The sequence below is a fragment of the Zonotrichia albicollis genome, chromosome 8 (assembly GCF_047830755.1).
Source record: "Zonotrichia albicollis isolate bZonAlb1 chromosome 8, bZonAlb1.hap1, whole genome shotgun sequence".
Classification (NCBI taxonomy): domain Eukaryota; kingdom Metazoa; phylum Chordata; class Aves; order Passeriformes; family Passerellidae; genus Zonotrichia; species Zonotrichia albicollis.
The window spans coordinates 13,530,050-13,552,353 of record NC_133826.1 but is presented as its reverse complement, the minus strand read 5'-3'; the positions used below and the strand labels follow the sequence as shown (position 1 = coordinate 13,552,353).

The following is a 22,304-nucleotide window of genomic DNA, read 5'->3' as shown; positions in this document are numbered from 1 at the left end:
AGCCAAGAACAGAACGGGGTCTTAAGCATATTTTTACAGACACTTTGATGACAGTCTAACCTTTTGCTCTGATTGCTATTTTTAACAAAAATAGCATTTTCTTTGAAATCCAGAAAATTCTTGTTTTCATGAATATAGCTTTAAGCCTTCGGTGACAGAGTGGCTGACAGCTCAACAGATAGAAAGCAAATTTAAGAGTAGCTGTCCCTGTTAAGAAAATGCATGCCATTTTACCATCTTCTTGTTCAGCAATCTCAAAACCTCCAAATTTAATCTAGATCACCGGATTTCACACCTTGCCCAAAGATATTGTGCCAAACCTTCACACTCACAAAACGATGCCATTTACACACATGTTCCGCAAGCCATTTTGATTTAACTTGTGCTCTATGTACTCTAATATTTTAAAATCCCAACACTAAATAACAGCAGTCAGCATTACAGGCACTTCTGCAATAGATTGCAAATCAGATGCACAATGAAATCATCATCATCATCATCAGGCAGCCTCCCTCGTGCTGCCAGCTACTCACCAGAAATCAGTGAGAGTCACACCATGGGGCCGGGAAAAAAAAAGGAAAGGAAAAAAAAAAACAAAGAAAGAAGAGAAGGGAAAAAAATCAAAAAGCAAGTGAGCAGGCAGAGCGGGAAGCCGGCATTCCCGCGGGTGGTTTCGAGTGCAGAGGAAGCGGGAAAGCCCCTGGGTAGGGCGTGGGGCAAGGCAGCAGATGGAAGGGAGGGAAGGGAGGGAAGGCCGGAGCACAGAGCCCCGCAGAGCGGGCAGGCTCTCCCGGAGCACCGGGAGCGGGGCAGGGCTGGCAGCGAGGAGCAGCAGCAGGGATCACACAACACACCCGGCACCGCACACACAAGGGAAGGACCCGCATGGAACAGCGGAGCGCAATGTGATTGCCTTCCAGCGGACTGCCAGCGTCCCGGATCAGCTGCACCCAACCCAAGGCACAGAGCTTCCTCCCTCCAGGACACGGCCCACGGACCGCGACTACCTGCCCTTGTCCGCGTGAAATGCGCACCAGCCCACAGCAGAGCCCGCGAAACCCCGCACAACCGAGTCACAGCAGCAATGGACGTGGACACTCGATGCCACCAGAGGGGCCAGTGTGTCTGCATCTCTTACCTGCACACAAATATTGTGAAACATTTGCCACGCTGCAAGTAATCATTTACTATAAATGGCTGATTTCACACTGCCATTGCAATATTCTATAAATGACTAATGGTTTCACAGTGCCATAATAATAATATTAATTTAAATATTAATAATATTAATTATTAATAATATTGATTTTAAAAATAATAATTAATAATATTAACATTAAAAAGCTGATCACAATTTCAACACATCCATTGCCCACTCTGGGATTTTTTTTGTTTGTTTCTTTGTTTAAAATCAAATCCAAGAGAGGTTGTGACAGTAATAAGTGTACAGCTTACTTGCGGGCCACTATTGGACTGAACTAAGATTTTATTTCTGGAAGAAAAAAAAAAAGCAAGACAGGAAGATAAATAAAACAGATGAGAATGGACAGGAAAAAACCAAGTCAACCTAAAGGTCCATCTTCTCAGATATGTAAGAAGCAATGGACAGAGACATGATGGAACACTTCACCTGACGCCGCTTGGTTATCAACATATTCTCCAGAAATTATTCAGTTTTATTTTAATATCTCTTCAGTCAAAAGGTGATTTGACATTTTTGACCTAAAAATAGCAATTTTATAGGTTGTTTAAAATAAAAATATCTAGTCCAAGACTACCATGGTGTACAAGAAGAGCTTGCAGCAAGCACAGTGGAAGTTTTCAACAGCTAGAGATTTCACCCTAATGATTTCTTGTCTCCAAAATAAAAAACAAATTCACGGTGACAGTATTATTTTACAACAGCAATTTTTTAGCTTTTCCACGGTATTGTTATTTACTAACTAGGACATGTAGCTGTCCAGTCCAGCTGGCTGAGAGCAAAATGAAGGGAAACAGGCTCTTCCTAGCCACCAGCGACCTTCACCCATGGCTCTGGACACATATTTCTTCTTCTGATCTCACAAATTTTATCAAAAGATAAACAGGGCAGTTTTTAGTTTTAAATAAGTAGTATTTTAATAAAGACCCAGACATATGTGTACTCAAGTATATACACATTCATGAGCAGATATTTACTTTGGATTGGTAAAATTTTGTTGTTGTTTAATTCACTTTGAAAATATTTGTAAAACACACAGGGTCTAAGAACAGCTGAAGATACCTAAAATTAAAAATACATTCATCTAACTATTTTCAAATATTTAAATATGCTTCGAAGTTAGGCATTTCTGTCTAGGAGAGTATTTATCATGCAATGGACACTAATAGTTTTAACTTCCAAACAGTTAGTACCGATTACTTCAACATCCACAGAGCACCAGTTTCTGAAAACCTGAACTTAGACACAAGTTCCCCCCTTCCCATTTTTAACCCCACTCAATAAGCCATAATTAAAAAAAAATATGATTTTTTTTTTGTGCGTTATAATTCTATTACAGGTACCGGAGTACAACTCATTAAACAGGGGTTGAACAGACTGTGGTGTGGAAGGAAAAGTACTACTGCTCTTCCACTGAGGACCAAAACATCAATAATTCAAGTTGATTGGGAAACACTATTCAAGCAGACAATTAATTTTTAAGAATGTGGTAGAGATAGTAACAAACACTGCAAAACAATTTTAAATTTTACAAGACTCACCAACAAAGCTTACAAATACGAAGCTTTTGAAATAACAAAAATCTACATCTCTTCCTGCTCCAGGTTAAAGGAAAATGGACTCTAGGAAACATCCTGGAATCCAGCCAGCAAAACTACAAGCATCACCAGTGACCCCAGCTGCTGCAGGAGAGGATACCCTCAGAAATTCACCAGAACTGAAGAACACCTGAGAACCCAACAACTTAAAGAAAGAAAAAAGACAACACCGCTCTACCAGGCAAAATTAAAAATGCTAAATACACCTATCCGCTAAGGCAGCTCCATTTCCAACACGCTCATAAAACCACACAGGCTCCAGACACGCCACTGCCCGAGATGCTCCCGCAAATTTCCCCAGGTCCCCCCACAGCGAGCCTGGCCAGAGGCTCCCCCAGCCCCGGCACATGCGTGCCCTTTCCAGGAAGGGAGATAAGGAAATCTGTGTTTCCTAAGGAGCACAGGATGAACCTTTCTGCTAGTAAGAGCTCTTACTGTTTCCATAGTGAATGTCATTTACATGATGGGATTATTATAAAGGTTCCCACATGAAAATGCATCTCTGGCATGACTACATTCTTTCAAGTTACTTTTCCTCCCACTTGCTACAGTTCCTAGGTAAAAGGAAAATATTGACAAAAACAGGACATGAGGGGGACAAAAGATAACCACAGACTGAAAAACATGAAACTGCCAAGACATTTACAATTCTTTTTTTTTAAATTTTAACTCCTCACGGCAACTGGGCAGCCTGAGATCAACTACACAGGGTAAAACACTTTAATTTATAGCCTAAGGCTTCTTCCATGTTTAAGAGGAAGGAGCATGTAAAGAAATACAATATCTTTCTCAGCCCGTCTGTTCCTTGAAATGTCTTCATTAAAATGGAGATTTTGACTTTTTGACTGTGAATAACAGAAAAAGGACAAACCTGGTTTCCAAGGATCTTCATCTGCAGACAGCACACACAAAACTCCCCCTTCATTCTCACAGATCGCACTCATGTATCACAGACAGGTTTTCAGGGGGAAGGGCAGATGGGACCACCTCCAGCTCATGATGATTAGCTAAATTAGTCCTAATTACACCTTCATTTTATCATGAAGCAACCGAAAGAACGAAGCTGAGAATGTGGACCTACAGGACAGAAGGACTCACACTTCCCTAGACCCAAGGGACAGCCATGGCAAAAACCACCACTGCACCCAGGATGTCACAGCCCATGCCACCAGAGAGCTACAAGTCACAAACCCACAGTAACAAAGCTGGGTTTTTTTTATTTTTTGTTCTTTTGTTTTTTTGAGGAGGGTGGGAAGGGGTGGAAATCTCTTGCATACACCAGAATTCAGTGTTTCACCAACACTGCAGTAAAACCACAACTTGTTCAAGGGTCATATGAGCTTGAGAGAATGTTATAGGATGATATCAGGGGCTACTCCTTTAGAGCATCAGTGAGCCCCAAAAAAATTCCACTGAGCATACCTACCCAGCTAGTATAGCAGCAGCTAATACTTCATAGATGCACGAAAATCCGAGCAGTTTTCTTTTAGGTAACTTAAATAATGGCTGTAATTAAGTAGTTAAGGGTATATTAATCCTATCTCTCAGCTTTGCAGAGGTTGTGAACACAGTTGTGCAAACTGCTTAACCACAGCACTGAAATAGCAGCAAATTTTCTTACTGCCCCACGTATTCTTCATAAACCCTTACCAATTAGTTTTAATAATCTGTTAATGCTGCAGCTTTATTTGGTGCATTGGTTATTAAGTATCTATTTAAAATACAAAAAAAAAAAATTTACTGGACACCTTCCAGCAGACCTACTAAAAATTTTCATTTGTTTGAGTCTGATTCAATTAACATTAGGACTTTCGTAACTTTTTTTAATATATAAAATTGTAGTAAACAAAAAGAATTGTTTTAAATAATTGTCTCATATATTGAGTGATTCTCTAATGGAAAGTATGCAAGAACTAAGATTTACTGACTACGGAATCTTGGCAATAAATCACATGCTGGGAGATATTAAGCTAAATATAATTTAAATAAACCAAAATTTTCAATTGGCTGGTAATTAGATAGATAGCACAAAGATGCTGACTTCACTGTTGGTCCCTATATTCTTTTATTTGTTATTTTAAATTAAAATCTGTTCCAGCAGTACTTGCTTATCATGCCACAGACCAAAAAATAACCATTGTAATCAGAAATAATACCAGTAGAAGTGAAGACGTAGGAAGGATAGATTAATTACTGTACAGGTGACAGAAGCATAAGGAAGAATTTTATTCATAGGTATACTTGAAAGGTTATATGGGTTTTATGTGCTCTGCTCGGCAGATTTTTCAGTCATGAGCCAAGAACTGCTGATTACTTGCATCCCATTTGCCAAATACAAAAGCTTTATTAGTCATAACAGCATGGCTGTTCCAAACAGACAAAGAGACATAAATAATAATAAAAAAGACAGAAGAAAAAGACTTGCCCCCTCTTCAGGGTTAGTTGTCTGTGGGCAGTTAAGTATGACTTAGTGTGGCTTCATTTCTAATGCACACTGCAAGTAAAATGACTACAGTGTGGATTTGTGCTTTGATTTGTTGTCTTGCAAACAGAAGAATACTGATTTTAAGAGGCCATTCATTATGGCATTTGTACAAAAAGAAAAATGGTTAATCTATCTCACAGTTATATATACACATTCTGAATATGTTTCGGGAGAGCACATAAGGCTAACAATTTGGTAAGAATATTTCTGCATATATTTTCCTCTTTCAAATGTAGAAATTGTATTCTGAAACAGTAGACAACTTCTAAAATGATAAATCCACATAAAACAAATCCCCTGCAATCTATTGTAATACTTTCAAAATTAATTATAAATACTTGTAATATTAAAGTGTGGATACAATGCTTTACCTCTTACTGCATTTTTCACCCATGCATTATTCACCCTTTTATTCTAAGTACTGGCTTCTTCTTAGCTTGGGCACAACAAGCCAAGCACTGCCCTCAACAATGCAGTCACAGTTCACGCTCTTAAATCGGCTGGAGCTCCACTTTCACTGGGGGTAACATTCATCCTTTTGTGTCTTCTTTTTACTTACAGACAAAAGATACCATCGCTTTCCACAGTTCAAAAAGAATGCAATGTGAAGGCAACCTAAGAACCTACAGGAGTTTGTCTAAAATAGAAAATGTTATTCTTCTTCTGAACACAAAACTACAGACAAAGTTCTAGAATTTTGCACTAGATACAACATGCATGAACAGATGAAGCCATACGCTGCTACCATGATAACAAAAATAATGAAGTTTTGAGTATTAACTTTAAAGCAGCTTTGAGGTCCCAGCTATTTTGCAGTAAACCACAAAAACCCCCACATTTAAATCCATGAGCAACTTCTAGCACATTTTCAGAAGTGGGATATATCATGTCAAAAGAAACGTGTACATCTTTTCTCTGGTGATCAATGACAATTTAAAACAGATGGAATCTTTCTGTAGAAACTCTTACACATAGAATTAATGCAAAGTATCCAGGAAATGTGTCTTACAAATGCAACCAATACTACCACTGCATGTCTACAACGTATGCAACATGTACTGGAAGTTTCTTATACAATAAGAATTGCCATCTATATAATTACCTTATTCTAATTTTGGCACAGGAAATCAGGGAAAGAAAGGTATTTTGTTTGCTTAAACACTCATTATTTCAGTATTTTCTGAATTATAGCTCAAGATACCATCTTAAAATATGTGGCTGTTTCATCGCACTCTGCCATGCAGACTGCTGTGCTACTTAATGCAGTTATTCATAAATGACTATATAACCTAATGCATTTTGTTCAATTAGTCCCCATAAGTGTTTTTTATTGACAAAACATAATTTAGTTTTATTAAACGTGACTGGAATATTGGTTCTGCCAAGTAAGTGAGTATTAATGTCTCACTTTTTTGGTTTTTTTTTAAAAACAGATGGAAAATTTTAAGAATTAAGGAACAGCTTGAATGTCACTTACATGAAAATTGTACAAGTATGACATTATTGTCACTTTTGTTGCTTGCAGTAATTTTAAAAATTATCTAAGTTACTTATCACCATAAAAACCTGGCACTAGTGAAAGAGAAAACGTGTTATGCTACAGCTAAAAAAAAAAATTATATGATTTTATTTAAGTAGGCTCTTCCAATGTAGCATGCAAATTACCATTGTTCTACCTTCAAAATACAAGGCTGTTAAAAATATATCTTAATCGCAGCTGCATTATCCTCACACCAGAACTAAAGTTTCATTCACGTCTGGATTTTCATACTGTATGGCAACCTCCACTGAGTGGAACTTCTGAAACACCCCTGCCTCACCAGGAAAGAAAAGGACACACTGTGTAAAGAGAGATTATGTCCTTGCCTCTCACAATTCCTCAACAAGATTAAATTAACAAACCTCTCTTTCTTCATCATGACTTGCACGTCAGTATTTTCCCATGCAAAAAGGATGGTAGAACTTTTCAACTCCCAGCACCTACCAAAATCTCCAGGAAAGACAGAATTTATATATTTTCTGTAAATCTTACCATTATAATCCTATTGGGGTGTAATTGCTGTGGCTAATATTCTTACCCTGTTATGAAAATGCTCAACATAAATGTGGCACTGAGTTGTTAAGATAATACATGATCATGCTGTGAGAGGGTAATACCTATACAATAGCCCTTGCCAATACCATAAATCTCTTTATTAGACAACAACCTATTACAGGAGATCTACTTAACTGTTTCCCTACTTAGAGGGCCATTTGGTGTTACAATAACAAGCTGACTTTTCACATTAGAAAGGATTAGCCAGTATAAATAATAAATTGAGACAGAGTTACTACTCTTTTAGATATGGTAAATCTTCCCCGATGTTTAAAAAGGGAATCCAAACTAAACCCCTAAGATCACATTAGGCTGATTGTATATTAATTTTAAAGTTCTCTTCATTTAAACTAACAAAAAAGAAAAAAAAATCAACTCTGACCAATTTATGCCACAGATTTATTACAGGAGGGCATATTACAGAAAGCTGTTTCTGTTTTATGGAATGTGCATACCTACTGCTTTATTTCCTGACAATATCATAGCAAATCATCTTTAAGTTTACTGAAATATTTTAAAGTAAAATGATTGCCACCATTTTTCCAGAGACAAGTACAGAATAAATCTAAGTACCATCTATTATGCTTCTTGCTCAGCAAGCGAAACTGTATTATATATTTTTTTTTCTTTGAAGTCTTAACTTTTTGAAGGATCACACACCTTCATTATCCAGATAACTAAAATACAAATTATGAAGACTGCAATACACCTGATGATTTTTTTCACTGTGCTAAATTAAGGAAAAATTACTACCTGAAGTACAAACTTCTGATTCTTCAAGCTAGTTTTTAAGTTACAATATAAAAATAAACTTAGGTTAAGACATTCCTTGCTCTTTGTTGTCAGCATTTATTTAAGCTTAAGACAGAAATCCTTACAACTGTTTGCCCGCTTTACTACCTGACTGTATCAATTCCTCAATTTGGATGAAACTCATTCACTTTATATTTTAAATAGTGAAAAAGCAAAAGTAGGAGTTAGCCTTTCATCCGCAGTCACCTTGATTATGCTCCATAACACTGCTTGGGTAAATAGGAAATACTTACCTCCTGCTTTTTTGGCTACTACTCTGCACGAGATGCGTCGAAGACCTGAAAGCACTCTGCTGTCTCTCTGATGCTGACAAGACATTTTCAGAATCTGAGAAGACAGTTTATGCAACAAAAATCTGCTTCTTGTCATACAGAACACCAAAACCATCCTCTTGCACCTCGACCAGCAGGAATTGTTCTCCTCATCTCTTTTTTAAACTTCTGATTAATAGGCACTTCTTTGAAATATGAAGTATATTTTTTAAAGTTGGCTTGTGCTTATTTATGTTTTAAAATCTTTGTCCACTGTGATTTGCTGTTACTGATGGACAGCCTTTTTAAAAGCTGTCTTGCAGAGCCCTTCTGCTCTGCATAACAGAAAAGGCACAGTGAAATGAAATTGTACTTACTGGAATCAATTCAGCCCTGAATGCCTTGATTACTCTGATTATCTCATATACAAGCTCCCTCTGCAGGTAATAATAAGAATGAGCAAAAATATGTGAAAAATGTGGGCAACAGCCAGCATAGGAGACCAAATAATCAGTCATCATTTTAAAGAAACTCCCCCAGAAATCCTTCTGTGATGTTATCCAGCATAAGGAGGTAACATAGGAAACATTCTCTGCTTTTTTTCCAGCTCTGTGTCTTTTCTTGTCTCCTCAGAAAAGTTAAACATTCAGCTACAGTTTTTCCTATATCAAGTCACACAAATTTCTTTTTCCAAAGTCATCTAAATGCTTTCAGTGCAGAAAAAACAGAAGAGAAAAAAGAGAAGAAAAAAAAGAATGAAAATTTAAAAATGGCTCTGTTTATCCAGAGCTAAACAAAAATGAAAGACCACCCCTAACAATGAAACACGTTCATCCTATCTGATGCATTTGTCTAACTGAAAACCAGCCAAGCAGCAGCATTCCTTCATTGTATTTACTGCTAGAAGGAAAAACCTAATGTCACTTTTGGATACAATTACACATGCACTCCACCAAAGTTTAAAATGCAATTGAACTGAATGGTAAGTTATCTTGAAAATTAAATTATATATATTTTAAAAAAATCCCTATCAATTTAAACCAAATCATGAAGTAACAATGTAATTTTCATCCAACTGGAAGTAAACTACTTTTCTCCCAAAAGACATTATCCTTACCTTCAAATGTCTCAAATTTGTTTGCCGTAATGGGATGAGCTCTCTAGATAAAAATCCCTTCAATGCAAATGGGACAAAGCTTCAGTGAATGAAGCTATAAATATTAAGTACATTGCAATTAAGCCTTCATCCTATCTAACCTTTAGCACACACCCAAAAAACTGGGAAGCCATCAGGCAACATTAATTTCTCTTCTCACAGAGCGAGAACAAATGTATGCCTGTGGTTTTGTTTCTCTTGCAGAGCGAAATCTCACTTTCTGCAAGTAGTGCCCCTATGAACAACATTCATAAAATGAATGCATACGCATTGGGCATAAAGTCACGTATGCCCTGTGTTAACTTGAATTTTCACTGAGAAAATAAACTTCAAAATACAACCCTTCAAGCTTTTAATATCAACTTTTAAAAAAAGAAAAAAAAAACGAGGAGAAAACCACTCCTATTTCAGTAGGACACAGCCATTTCAGTACTGATATTTCAGTATGGCTCAGCCATTACATAGGATAAACACAAGAAAAATTTTGGGTGTTCAGCTCAAGAGCATGAGACTGCTGCAAATAGAGCTCTTTGCTGTTGGAATATCTTTAACAGTTGGATCAACCAGTTACTATGAGATACTATTATGCACCTGCTCAAATGAGGAAATAAAGAAAGCGGGGCGGGGGGGGGAAAAGCCAACAACTTTTTGGAGAGATGATGCTCTGTTCAAGCACGGGTAAGATTACTGCCTGAAGGGCAAAAGGATTTCTTCTCAATTTCAGATTATGTCAGCCTGCACCTCCCCTCTCTCTCCAAAACAACTCTCAGCCTACACCCGTGTTCCTGGCACAGAAGCTCAACCAGGAATCCACCACTGCTTAGGCACCTTCTCTCCTTTAAGCACTTTATACTGACTTACACAAGAATCACCCTCACCAATTGACAGTCTGCATTTAAGAAATACTTATTAGACTGAAGCAAATAAAAGCTGCTGGAGACGCTGCCAACAAAATAGTTATGAATTAGTCTTCTGTAGAGCACTCATTTTGTTCAAAATGAAGATTCGATCATTATTCATTCTGGGAAAGCAAGTTTTTCCAAATTGGTCACTTCACATTGAAAAAGTCTAAAAAATAGTGTAATAGTCTAATGAAAGGCTGCCTGGATCAGATGAAAAGAATTCTGCCTACCATCAACACAGGCATCGGGAATTTGCCAGAGAAATGCAGAGTCAACATCAGAACTTGTTCTCAGAAATATTTTCTTAAAATGTCACTTTATTTAAAAGCAACGCTGCCTACTGAGAGGGAATTGTTTCTGAACACTGCTCACCCCGACATAGACTGCAATGCTGTAAAAAATTACAGAGAATACATAGAAAAGTGAATTAAAGTCTCCTTCTGGCATGTGATCGCTCTCTACCACTGCAGCACTGATTTCACAGTAAGGCTCTCTTCTCTATGCACACCCAAGCCCATCAACAGCAGAGCAAGTCTGATAGTCAGGAACAAGGTCGGTCATCCCCTCCCCAGCTGCCAGAAACAACTTTTGGCAGTAATCGGCGTTATTATTCTGTCATCTGGATTCAGAGCAGTAATCGGTGTGAGGTGTCGACTGATGGGAAAATACCAACAGAGGGCACAAAGGAAAGCAGCAGCCCAACCTAAACGAGAGATTGGGGATTTCATCACATCCACAGGCAACTGGATAGACAGAAGTACTCTAATTTTTAAAGCATCATTCTCTAGCGATAAATTGTTTTGCTGCTACTTTACTGATATTATCTATTTTTCCAACAGTTGCCGACACAAATGTAACCCTCTGTGAAGGAGCTGCGCCTCTCTAGCACTGGTGCACACCCAGTGCTTGGCTGCTCCCACACTGCCTCCACCACAGGAAGCAGCAAAAAAGCCCAAGAAATGGCAAAATTCCCTTCTTTACCATAAAATGTATAAACACTCCCACACCTATCTATGAATCAAGACATCCCTTATTTAAGTATTAAACACAATTTGTACAGTATCAGAACTCGGGATCTTAAATAGCACTCTTCATTCACTTTATTTCATTCCAGTTTTTTAGCCCGTTGCAATAAAGTAACACATGGTTAACATATAAACATAGTAAAAAAACACTCATCTGTGGTACATTTTAGAAAAACTGCTCCCCCTTTTCCCTAGATTGCCTGTTTTGCAAAAGGAAGCATCTTTCTTGGGTGATAAACACATTGTAAAACAATGGTAAAGAAAGAAGATTTGGAGTTATTTAGTAAAAAGGAACAAAACAGGCAGACCGAGACTCTACCATATTTGTATGAGGAAATGGCATAAAATAAATCTCTTAAGACAAAAAAGCCCTGCATTACGTTAAAAGGAAAATATTCCTGATACTGAATCTACGTAAGAAACACAAGTAGCTTCTTATTAACTCTAACTAGATTTTCTCCGAAGCTAGCTACTCTCACTACTGAAACACAGACATTGATACTTAAATCTTTTTGTGTAAATGTTAGTGTTTATAATGTGCTCCTAAGAGATTAAGATTAGAAAAAAAAATAACCACACAACCAAGACAGGCCCTATTTCTCTCAGCCCACGATCACTTGTCAAGCCATGATTAATGCTGTGCTCTGTAGAGGGAGACATTACATCTAGGCTACAACAGACCTAAATTTTACCCTAAGGCACAAGTCTGATTTAAACATCTCTATTCAAAGTGACATTTGTCCTCTCTTTTCAACCAGTTTCCTCTGAAATTCCAGTAAACTGACTTTGTGACCTACAAATGGTCCATTGATTCTAACTTGTCGTGTTGCCTGTCCTTGTAGCAAAGTTAGTTTTGGTGACTGAATGAAGCAAGATGCTATGCATTCAAGAAAAATACAGGAGCAGAGTCCATTCGGTGCTCTATTAAATGCTCCGTTGGATAACAGCAACTAGAATTCATGGTTATAAGGATTCCAGTTTACACAGAAGAGTTAAAGATGAATACTGAGGTCAACATTAGAAATCAGAAAATATTTTTATATTGAGAAGTAACAATGGCCTTCATATTCTGAGGTGATGAGCAAAGATTTTTTCTTTTTGTTACAGACAAGAACATGGGCATCGTCAGAGCCACCCTGAAAAGTAATTACATTTTATCTCTCGCCTTTCACTCTGAAATGTCTGCTGAGGTATTTACATTTGTATGTTACGAGAACAACAAGTGAAAAAACTAGTTGTTATCACTTATCTCAAGTAAATACTATTTCTCCAGTGAATGGCATTATTCCATCTATTTTATAAAGTTATTGTTAGATGCTCTGATTTATCTGTAGCTGCTATTGTAGGAATAAATATAAGACATGCTTATACCTTATAAAGAAATAGACAAACAGCAGACCTGGACATGTAGAATAGTCAATATCCTTCTTACTGAACATGAAAAATGGCAACATTTGATAATATTAAGCAATTTAGACAATGCTGGCAAGTTCCTACTAGCCAAGGTAATCTTATTTCTGGTGCTTTTCAGGGTAAATTGATTTTTTTTCCTCCTCTTAGCTGCTCTGATAATTGAACAAACATATACAAGTGTGATGGGATTTTACTTAGCAGACATCACACAAAACATTCCCCAAACATGGAATATTTTACTCATAAAAAAGCATTTTTGTTGTAATTAAGCAAACTGTATTTAAGCTTGCTTTGCGCCAGAGTAACAATCAACAGCATTTTGCTAGAGACTGCACTCTACCTGCAGGTGTTGAGCATTGTGCTGGCTTCAGTCAGGCTGCAATGCTTTTTACTATCCTGCATTTCTAAATAATTTGGGTAAATGGCAGGCTAGAGTTGGTTGAATCATTAGAGTACCTCATGAAAATCAGAAAGAATGAATTCATGGCATATGCATATTACATATTCTTCTAAACCCCATAAAATGCTCCATTTAATGTAACAATCCATAACTTGGAGGTGCTATGATTCTGAATTTGAAGACTTTTTTCCTTCCTCCCTTTGGAATCCATTTCTAGTTAACTATCAGTTTGCATCTAGACAATGCTGTCAGATTGTAGCACTCACTAAGCAAGTGTATTTCTATAGCTAAATTGCTGATATTAAGCGACAGAAACTTCCCAGTCCATGCTGTAGAAACACATCTTGTATATTACAGGCTGAAAGAAACATGAACTCCTAGAAAATTACCTATTGAAGAGGGCTTTAAGCCTGTCATCTTTCACCTTTTAAATGAAGAAATGTTAAAAGGAATCACATTTGCTAAATAAAGGCCAGCAGTATTTTCTACACCAGGTATATATATGTTACCAGTATTCCAGAACCACCTGCTACTTTTATTTTAAAAACTGTTGGAAAAAAATGCAGCTATCTTCAAAAACTATTTAAATATTAAACACGATTGTTAACAGTATTGAGAATGGCCTTAAAATAGGTTGTTGTTTTTCCATTTTTCTTGACATCCAATTACAATCATGATGGTTAATTTTTTTTATTTGTTTCAGATAGTGTTTTTAGAAATAATAGACAGCTTTTAAGTTTAAAAGCTGCACATAAATACTTAAGGAGGCAAATTTCTCGCAATTTCAAATCACTTCTGTACATCATAAACATCAATCCTAAAAAATGCTTTGAAAGGGTCTGTTTAACATGACATCTCCAAGTAACATGACTGACTACAAATTTCACTGGCCTGTGCTCTGAACGGTCGTGGTTCATAAGTGACTGCTTGTCTACCTGTGCATGGATATGACTCCCACTACACACCACACGTAGTTTAACTTCTGCACTTGCAACTGAATAGGTAAAAATCACTATTTGCTACTTCCAGTTCCTACATAATCAGCCATCCACAGATATTCCTTAGTGGAAATGCATAGGAATCACAGAGCATTTTTTGATACAAAGTGTTACTGGTAGGTTATTTGTCATTAATATTAGGCATGGCACAATCCCCAGCAGGAGCCATAGTACAAGGTAACAGTATTTTCTTACAGCTATGTCAACATTTTGGGTGGACAGGTGAGCAAGGGCTTGGAAATACATAAAATTCAAATCTAAATTTTAGTAAAAAATTATGATTGTATTTCTGTGCTCTCTAGATGTCAAACAATGCTTTCTATGGTATGGTTATTACAATTTACATGAATTTATGACATAGTATATAGAAATGTATTTCAAATAAAACTTTGATAAATATTTTGCCTAACTAGAGATTTCTCTCTCAAAAACCTTTAAGTGAAAATTATGGACTTAAAAAAAGCTATTATTCAAAACTGTAGGAAATTTTCTTCATTACAACTATTTTGATTTAAAAAATATCTATTCATCAAAATGCCATGTATACATATCACATTTCCAGAATAAAATCAACCATATTATTACATATTATTAACCATAAAGACTACAAACTCCTAAGACTATACTACCTTGCTTATTTAAACTTTAATAAGGTGTTTCCCTTACTAGAGACTGAGATTCCCGAGTAACCCCCTTTCCTGACTTTACACATTCAAAGTGGTAAGAGATAAATAAAACATTGAGAAAGCTTCTGAAGTGATCAAATAAGAACTAACTAGCACACTTTGGTTTTTTTAAAGCTTTCCTCTTGCTCATTTTAAGAAGGGAAACACCCAGAAGCCTGGTGTTAATGTCTCTGCTGATTGTGAAAATTGCAGCAATAAAAACTCCAACTGCTTGTTTTAAATTAAGACTTGCAAGACTACATGTGAGATCTGTATCTTTACATTAGTTTTTATAACATTTGGAAGTTTGGTTGCTTGCTTTGATGTTGGTCTATTAATGAGCAGGGGAGCCAAAAGCCAGAAAAAAAAAATGTTTACTGGAAATTCTCAAGTCAAAACCTGAAGTAATTGGTTTGTTCTACCCCACATGCTTCAACATCCTGATTCCCCCAACTACCAGCTCCCTGAGCTATCTGAACGTCTATGCTTTTTTACTGTTGCCAACACATAGTAACCCACAGTGATTGAAAATGGCAGCTGAAGTGCTGCTGCAGCACATTAATTTTTCTCTAAGTGGTCCAATTTTGTCATCTGAATGTTGAAAATCTTCTTTTTACTACTTTTTTACCTTCAGAGATTTGTCGAATTTGGGGTTGCCGTCACATAAACCAAAGTGCAACGTTTCCAAGACAATTTTTAGATTATCCCTAATAGCTGAAAGGATAATGCGCTTTCTTTATAGCCCTCTGCATTCAAAGCAGACTAGTTAACAGCAAGTTAAGTGTGATAATGGCAATTACATCAATATGTTCCTTTTACACCACCAAAAGGTACTACTTCAGACAGCTGAAGACATTAGGTAAATAAACTGCTGGAAATTACCTGAAAGTAATTATCTAATTTTAGGACCACTAAATACATCTATTTACAAAATGCCCAAATAGCCGTGTCCATCTAAGAATCACAGAATACTTGATCAACTGCAGTGTTTTTCACCAAGACATACCACATATACTCAGTTCCTTCATTACATGAAAGGAAATTGAAGCCTGAAATTGAATATCCTACTCTAAAAGCACATCAGTTTCATGGCAGTAAAAGAAACACTCCCCAAATGGTGAATCAGAAGAAAGAAAAATATAAAACAAACAAACAAACCCATCCAAACAACAGACCAAATGTTACATATCAATGACTTAAACCAACTTTTTAAAAACACAAAATACCTGTTTTAGTATCTGTATCATTCAAGTAAAAGGTTTGGAAAGAAGCAATAGGCAAGGGAAATTTAGGAAGTTCTTTTTTGCCAGAGATATAAACCAGAATACAGTTACCAAGAAACATCTGGTCCCTGGAAAAGGTCCCAACTTATTGATGGATAACTGGATTTTGCTTGGCTTTTGGGTTGCTGGATTATGAATATTGATTTGCAAAGGTAATAAAAAGGTAGGCCAGGCCACATCCCCTCTTAAACTCAAGAAAATACAACAAAAGAATAAAAAACAATGAATATGTAGTCTCGTACAACAACTTGCAATGTGATAAATGTTCTACACAGCCACCAAAACAGCACTCCTGCCACAGCTGGTTGAGAATTATTTATTATAGGGTAATACTAACCACAAATTAGGTTATCTTCGTAAACACAGTATCACTGATTAAATGAGATTACAAGAATTACTCATTTTCACTTTTTCTAGAATGAAAAGGAAATGGAAGCATATGGCTGGTGGTGATAAAAACTTCTTTTAAAACTCTCCATAAAAATATCTATTATTCCAGCCTACCCACCCATTAAGGAAGGAAGCATATTTGTTTCAAAGGCCTGGAACCAAGAGGTCTTTTATTACAAGATTTCATTTGTTTTCTGAAGTAATTAGAAGGTCTTCCCCATTCATCCCTCCACGCAGTAACGTGTAGGCCATACCAGAGCAAGAGCGCGGGAGAGAGCACTTTCTAAATCCCCCTCCCAGAGAGGAGGAATCAGAAACCACGCCACAGTGCCTGTCATAAAAGGTCACTTTTTTTGCTCGGAACAAACCATTAATCAATAGAGTGTAATTGTCCGAGCGCTTGCAAGGGCTCTGCAGCGGAGGGACCTTGTTTTTCACTCGCATAATTGCAAAACAGCAAAAGTTCAGAAACACAACCCAAATCCACCTCCCCATTTTACCCCTTTACAATTCCCACTGCCCTTTGGGCCTCTTCTTGGAAGCAAATGGAAGACAAGCTGAAGTTCTCTCAATTGAGCCGGAGCTAAGAAACCTTTGATATGCTAATACCCTCCTTCAAACGGTAAGAATTCACACTTGCATTAATTCAAACAATTTCTGCAGAATGATGCGAAATGGCACCTCTTTTCGTGGCAAGCAACAAAAGGAGGGAGCCGGGGCGTCTGAGGAAGCCAAACAGCAGAACATTTGTTCCGCAGGATTCCTTCCGTCGCGCACAGGGGCATTTCTGGGCAAAGAAAACACACCTGAGCACCAGCAGAGCTCTTTACTTTCTGACAAACCGCGCTCAAATCCCAGCAGGGCCGGCGCAGACTAACAACAAGATGTTATTTTTAGAGCCAGACACAGCAACGGTGCCTCATGACACACTGTTTTCTGTCTCCAGATGGCCCCAGATTTCTACATGTGAAAATAAATAGAAATAAAAAGGAAAAAATACAAGAAAAAAAAAAAATAAAAAAAAAAAAGTTGTTCTCACCCCACAGCCGACAAAGGGTAATTTATTCCTCTCCCTACAGGCACCCCCCATCCCGCACGGGTGGGAGCCGGGCGCTCGGCAGAGTTACACGAATACACCCGCAACAGGTAATTATTAGCGAGCGGGTGCAACTTTGCGCGGGGCGCGCTGCGGAGCCCCGGGCCTGCTGCGCGGTTGGCCCCGGCCCGCAGCCCCCGTGCTCGGCGGGGCAGCAGCAGCGGCGGGCGGGGCGGGACGGCCGCGGCTGCCGCAGGTCCCTCCGCAGGGCGCGGGGGGGCGGCGGCGGAGCGCGGCCGTTCCGCGCGGGCGGAGCGCGGCCGTGCGGAGCGGCGGCGCTGCCCGCGCCCAGAGCCGCGGGCTCAGCGAGGGGCACAGCGCTCCGCCGGCGGCGGCGCAAGGCGAGGCAGAGCCTAAAGTAAGTGCATCCCTACCGGCGGCTCGGCACGGGAACGTCCAGGAGTCAGGGAGCAGGCGCCGGCAGGAACGCGCGGCGAGGCTGCAGCGCGGGGCTCCGCTTACCTACGTCTGGGAGCCGAAGGCGGGCCGGGGTCTGTGTGCCCGGCGGGACCCGCGGTCCGGGTCAGCCCGCGGAGCGCGGGGCTGCGGGAGATCGCGGCGGAGTTAGTCCCGGGGCCCCGGCGGCGGCGCGGGAGCGGGCGGGCGGGCGGTGGGCTGGGGCGGGAGCGGGCGGCAGCCGGCGCTGCGGCTCGGAGGGCTGGGGCAGCGCAGAGCAGGGGCGGCTTCTTCTCCGCGCAGCCGGCCGGGAGGCTCTTCTGGGTCTAAGTCAACATTTTCCTGCAGTTCCCCACACTCCGCTCCGCAGCAAAAGCGCGATGCAGCCAGGCTCCCGCACGCACGCACACAAGAAATAAATTCAGTAAAAAAAAAAAAATTAAAAAAAGCCGAAATGGAGAGGAGGACGGGCGCAGTGCAGTGTGTGTGCCCAGCCTCGGGAGTCCCTTCTGTGAAGCGATCAGGAGGCGATGCCAGCAGCTGGGGCAGCGGGGAACAAGTCGAATGTTACAATGGACCCCCTCCTCCGTGTCTCTGTCGCTCGCACCGACCGGATTCACATCTCCCGGGATGACATTCTGGCCTCTGGCGGAGTGCGGGGCCGGCCCCTCCTCAGATTTTCTCCTCTTCCTCCCTGTGCTGCTGCCCCGCCAACGACTGGAGATCGGGCGCTGAGCAAGTAACGCGCGCGGTAATGGGAAAAACGCAATACATACACACCAAAAAAAAAAAAAAAAAATCCCAATGAATGTATGGCAGCCTCTCCGTGCTCGTGCACCGCTCCGTCTGCGGCTGGGGAGCGCCAAGTCCTGACACGGACTCTGCCGGCTCTGAACTGGAGTCACCTCCAGCCTCCTCCCCCTCCAATCTCCACCCCTTCTCCCTGCGCTCCCACCCCTGGGCTCAGCTAATCATATAAACATATTATCACGTAGAGCGGCATCGGCGAAGGACAAAAATCTCCCCCTTCCTGTCTTTTTTCAGTCCCCCTCCCGCCCTTCATTCATTTGAGGCGGGGGATGGGGGGCTGAAGGCTAAATAGCGGCCGCCCGGCACCGGAGGCCGCGCAGACCGGCTGCGCACTGCCGCTGCCCGCGCCGCGGATGCCGAGGGGCGCGCACGGCCGCGGAGCCGCTCGCCGCCGCCGCGGAGCCGCTGGGCGCCCCTGCCCGGCGCCTCGGGCCCCGGCGCTGGCCGGGCCCGGGGCCTCGGGCCTGCCGCCGCCCCCTCCCTCTGCCTCCGCGGCGGCTGCAGGCGCGCAGGCCGGCCGGCCGGAGGCGTCCCCGCCGCACCTTCGTGCCCGTGCCCGACCGCGCAGCGATGCCGCGCACCCCGCCTGGTGCGAGGGCCCGAGCGGAGCTGCCCGGCCGGCTGGGCTCGCCGCGCCGGGCCGGCTCTCCGCACCGCAGCGCCTGTTCCCCGCCTCCCCTTCCCCGGCATCAGCCAAAAATCCTTCACCGGCTGGGCGAGCGGCGAGAGAGGGCAGGCAGGGCGGGAAGACCGGGGGTCCCGGCACCCCAGCGCCTTCACGGCTCTGCTGGTCCTTTCCTTCTTCCCTTCGCAATGACATGGCCCGGCTTCTGCCCGGTAGGGACGGCGCGCCGAGGCACAGCGATGCGCTAGGGAAAACATGTCAGGGCAGGGTAAACAGCACTTGGAAACGATTTAAAGGATACTCAGTTGACTCACTGGTGTGCTTGGATACAGAACGCAGTCTAGTAGCGTTGTTGCATTTTCCCAAAAATCTGCCCTTAGAAACCAGGTCTGGTACTGTAGGGTTTGTGTTTCTCGTCCGTATGGATGCAAAACACTGAGAGAATCCGCTCTGACCTTTCAGGATGTGCAACACGGGCAGTTCCCAGCTCTCAAGGTCAGGGAGAAGCAGCTGGGCATTAGCGAGGGCCGGTGCCACGGGGAGCGCGGCGGGGCCGGGGCCGGCGGGGGGCGAGGGCCGTGCGCGCGTCCCACGCTCCGCGCCCGCCCGGGGCTGCGCTGACCAGGGGGAGCGACAGCCGCGGTCAAAGCAGCTCAGACCTGACCTGAAAACTGCCCCCTCCCTTTGTTTGGGGATTTTAGCCATCCCCTCCCTCGCTGCAGCACTGAAATGAAATCCTCTCAACTGCCTCTACTCACGAAATCGCGTGTACTAGGCCGGACCACTTGGGGCTTCATCAACTGTTTTAGGTCCAAAGCACATTGACAATCCAGAGTACAACACCTACAACCAGGATCATTACCTTTGTTAATGGTAATGATTTATTTTTTTACTTAATCATTTTGATGTCTCTGCATACCTGTGCAATTATTGTTTAGAAACTGTAGCACGTATTAAGAAAAACATGACATGATAAAAGGAGACTGGATCTCGAAGACCTTGCAATATGGAGTACTGAGAACAACAGAGCTGGTCCAGGGCTGTTCAAAACCACATTAAACTTTCAACAATGCTAGCAGCAGTCTTGGGGGTGAATATCTAGATGTCATTGAAATATGGACATGCCATAGCCATGCTGACCTTCCTCAGTTCAGGGTGTCTGTCCAGCGGACTGGGGAGTGGAAGAACAACCTCAAGCTTTTAGGACCAAAGTAGGAGTTCTGCCACAGTGCACCTTCCTAAGACCAATTTCAACTGGGTTAAATCTGCAAAATGCCTCAAACAGAATGGAAGGACAGATAATCTGCCTATTGTAACAGTTTGTACCAACTATATATAGTTAAAGTATGGGTTTCTGTGAGAGCAACATATAGCAAAAGGGCAGAGTCTCTATTAAGTTCTTGGTGTATTCCTAATAGAGTCAATTGCCCTTTCTTGCTATCCTTATAAATACCTGTATAAACCCTAAATAACCCCTTATGCATTTCTAGTGGAATTAAATTATACAGGCATTTTAATGTATTTTATTAGAAGCTGATTTTCATTGACAGAACTGAATGCATCTGTTACAGAAACATGCTTATAAAGAGGGTCATAGAAATATATTGACTTGCTATGATTTTACCAAAGTTTTAAATTTTATCATTAACAAGTCTTTCTCTCTCTCTCTTTCTTTCTTTCTTTTTCTTTCTTTCTTTCTTTCTCTCTCTCTCTCTCTCTTCCTCTCTTCCTCTCTTTCTTTCTCTCTCTCTTCCTTTCTCTTTCTTTCTTTCTTTTCTTTCTTTCATGTAATTGCAGATAAGCAGTGATACCCCTGAGCTAACAGACTTTTGCTTAGTTGATGAGAACAGGATTTAGCCAGAAAACTGTCGATAATACAAGAATTATCTAGGGTTGATGGTTTTCCTTTGAGAGGACATGAGAGAGAGAAGTTCTTCTGTTTGCAACAAAAAAAACTCTGTTGGGTTCTCTAATTTTTTTTTCTGCCTACAAAAAGATTGAAAAGAACTGCAGAACTAGGCTTTGTGCTAATATTTGCAGAAGTCAAAGTGAATTCACCTATGTGGATTCAAATGTAGGACTGAAGTTCATTTTCCCTCTTTTCATCAAAAACTTCTGGAATCATATTTCTTTCTACATGCAGAGATGGAGTTTTACAACTCTTTTACAATAGCTGCTGTAAAACTGAGTTTTAAACAATTGCTAAAAATGCAGAGACCTTTCAGCATTTGATTCAAAAACACATTTCTATTAATTCTCATTAAAACTGCATTAGGATATAAGAATACCTGGCAGAGGTGTACATTGTTTTGGCAATATACATTGCCATATACATAAAATTAATTCAAATTATTAATTTTACTTCACATGAATCAGCATATTTTTCTTTACAAGAAAAATTGTACACACATGTACTCACAGCATACGTAAATCTGATCCTTTAGTTTTTACTCAGGCACAATTATTGCCAGATTTGAATATTAATATGTAAGAAGGAATTATAACAAATCAATTTTCCACCATTATGACTTCCTACTATTTGCTTTTTAACATATCCCTATAAATATTAATCTTATTCCATACAGACAAGTAGAGGCATGTAGATTTTCCTTAAAATCTTACAACAGTGCAAAATATCTAGCTTGAAAACACAAGAAGAAATGTTATATTCTTATCCAAATATTTTGTGATATTTTATCCCC

General features: G+C 40.5%; 1 protein-coding gene across 27 annotated transcripts in view; it reads right to left on the bottom strand.

The window, feature by feature from the left end:
* ADGRL2 (adhesion G protein-coupled receptor L2) overlaps window positions 1–19,932 on the bottom strand; it is a 157,330-nt gene extending 137,398 nt beyond the window's left edge. For 23 of the 27 annotated variants that reach the window (XM_074546004.1, XM_074546010.1, XM_074546016.1 and 20 more), the window contains exon 1: window positions 18,234–18,374. The gene's annotated coding sequence lies outside the window, so the exon portion shown is untranslated. Of the gene's footprint in view, window positions 1–17,714; window positions 17,734–18,145; window positions 18,375–19,685; window positions 19,853–19,916 lie in introns of those variants that run through there. The other 4 variants (XM_074546008.1, XM_074546005.1, XM_074546006.1 and 1 more) reach the window with 4 other exon arrangements.
* Window positions 19,933–22,304: the final 2,372 nt, after the last annotated feature.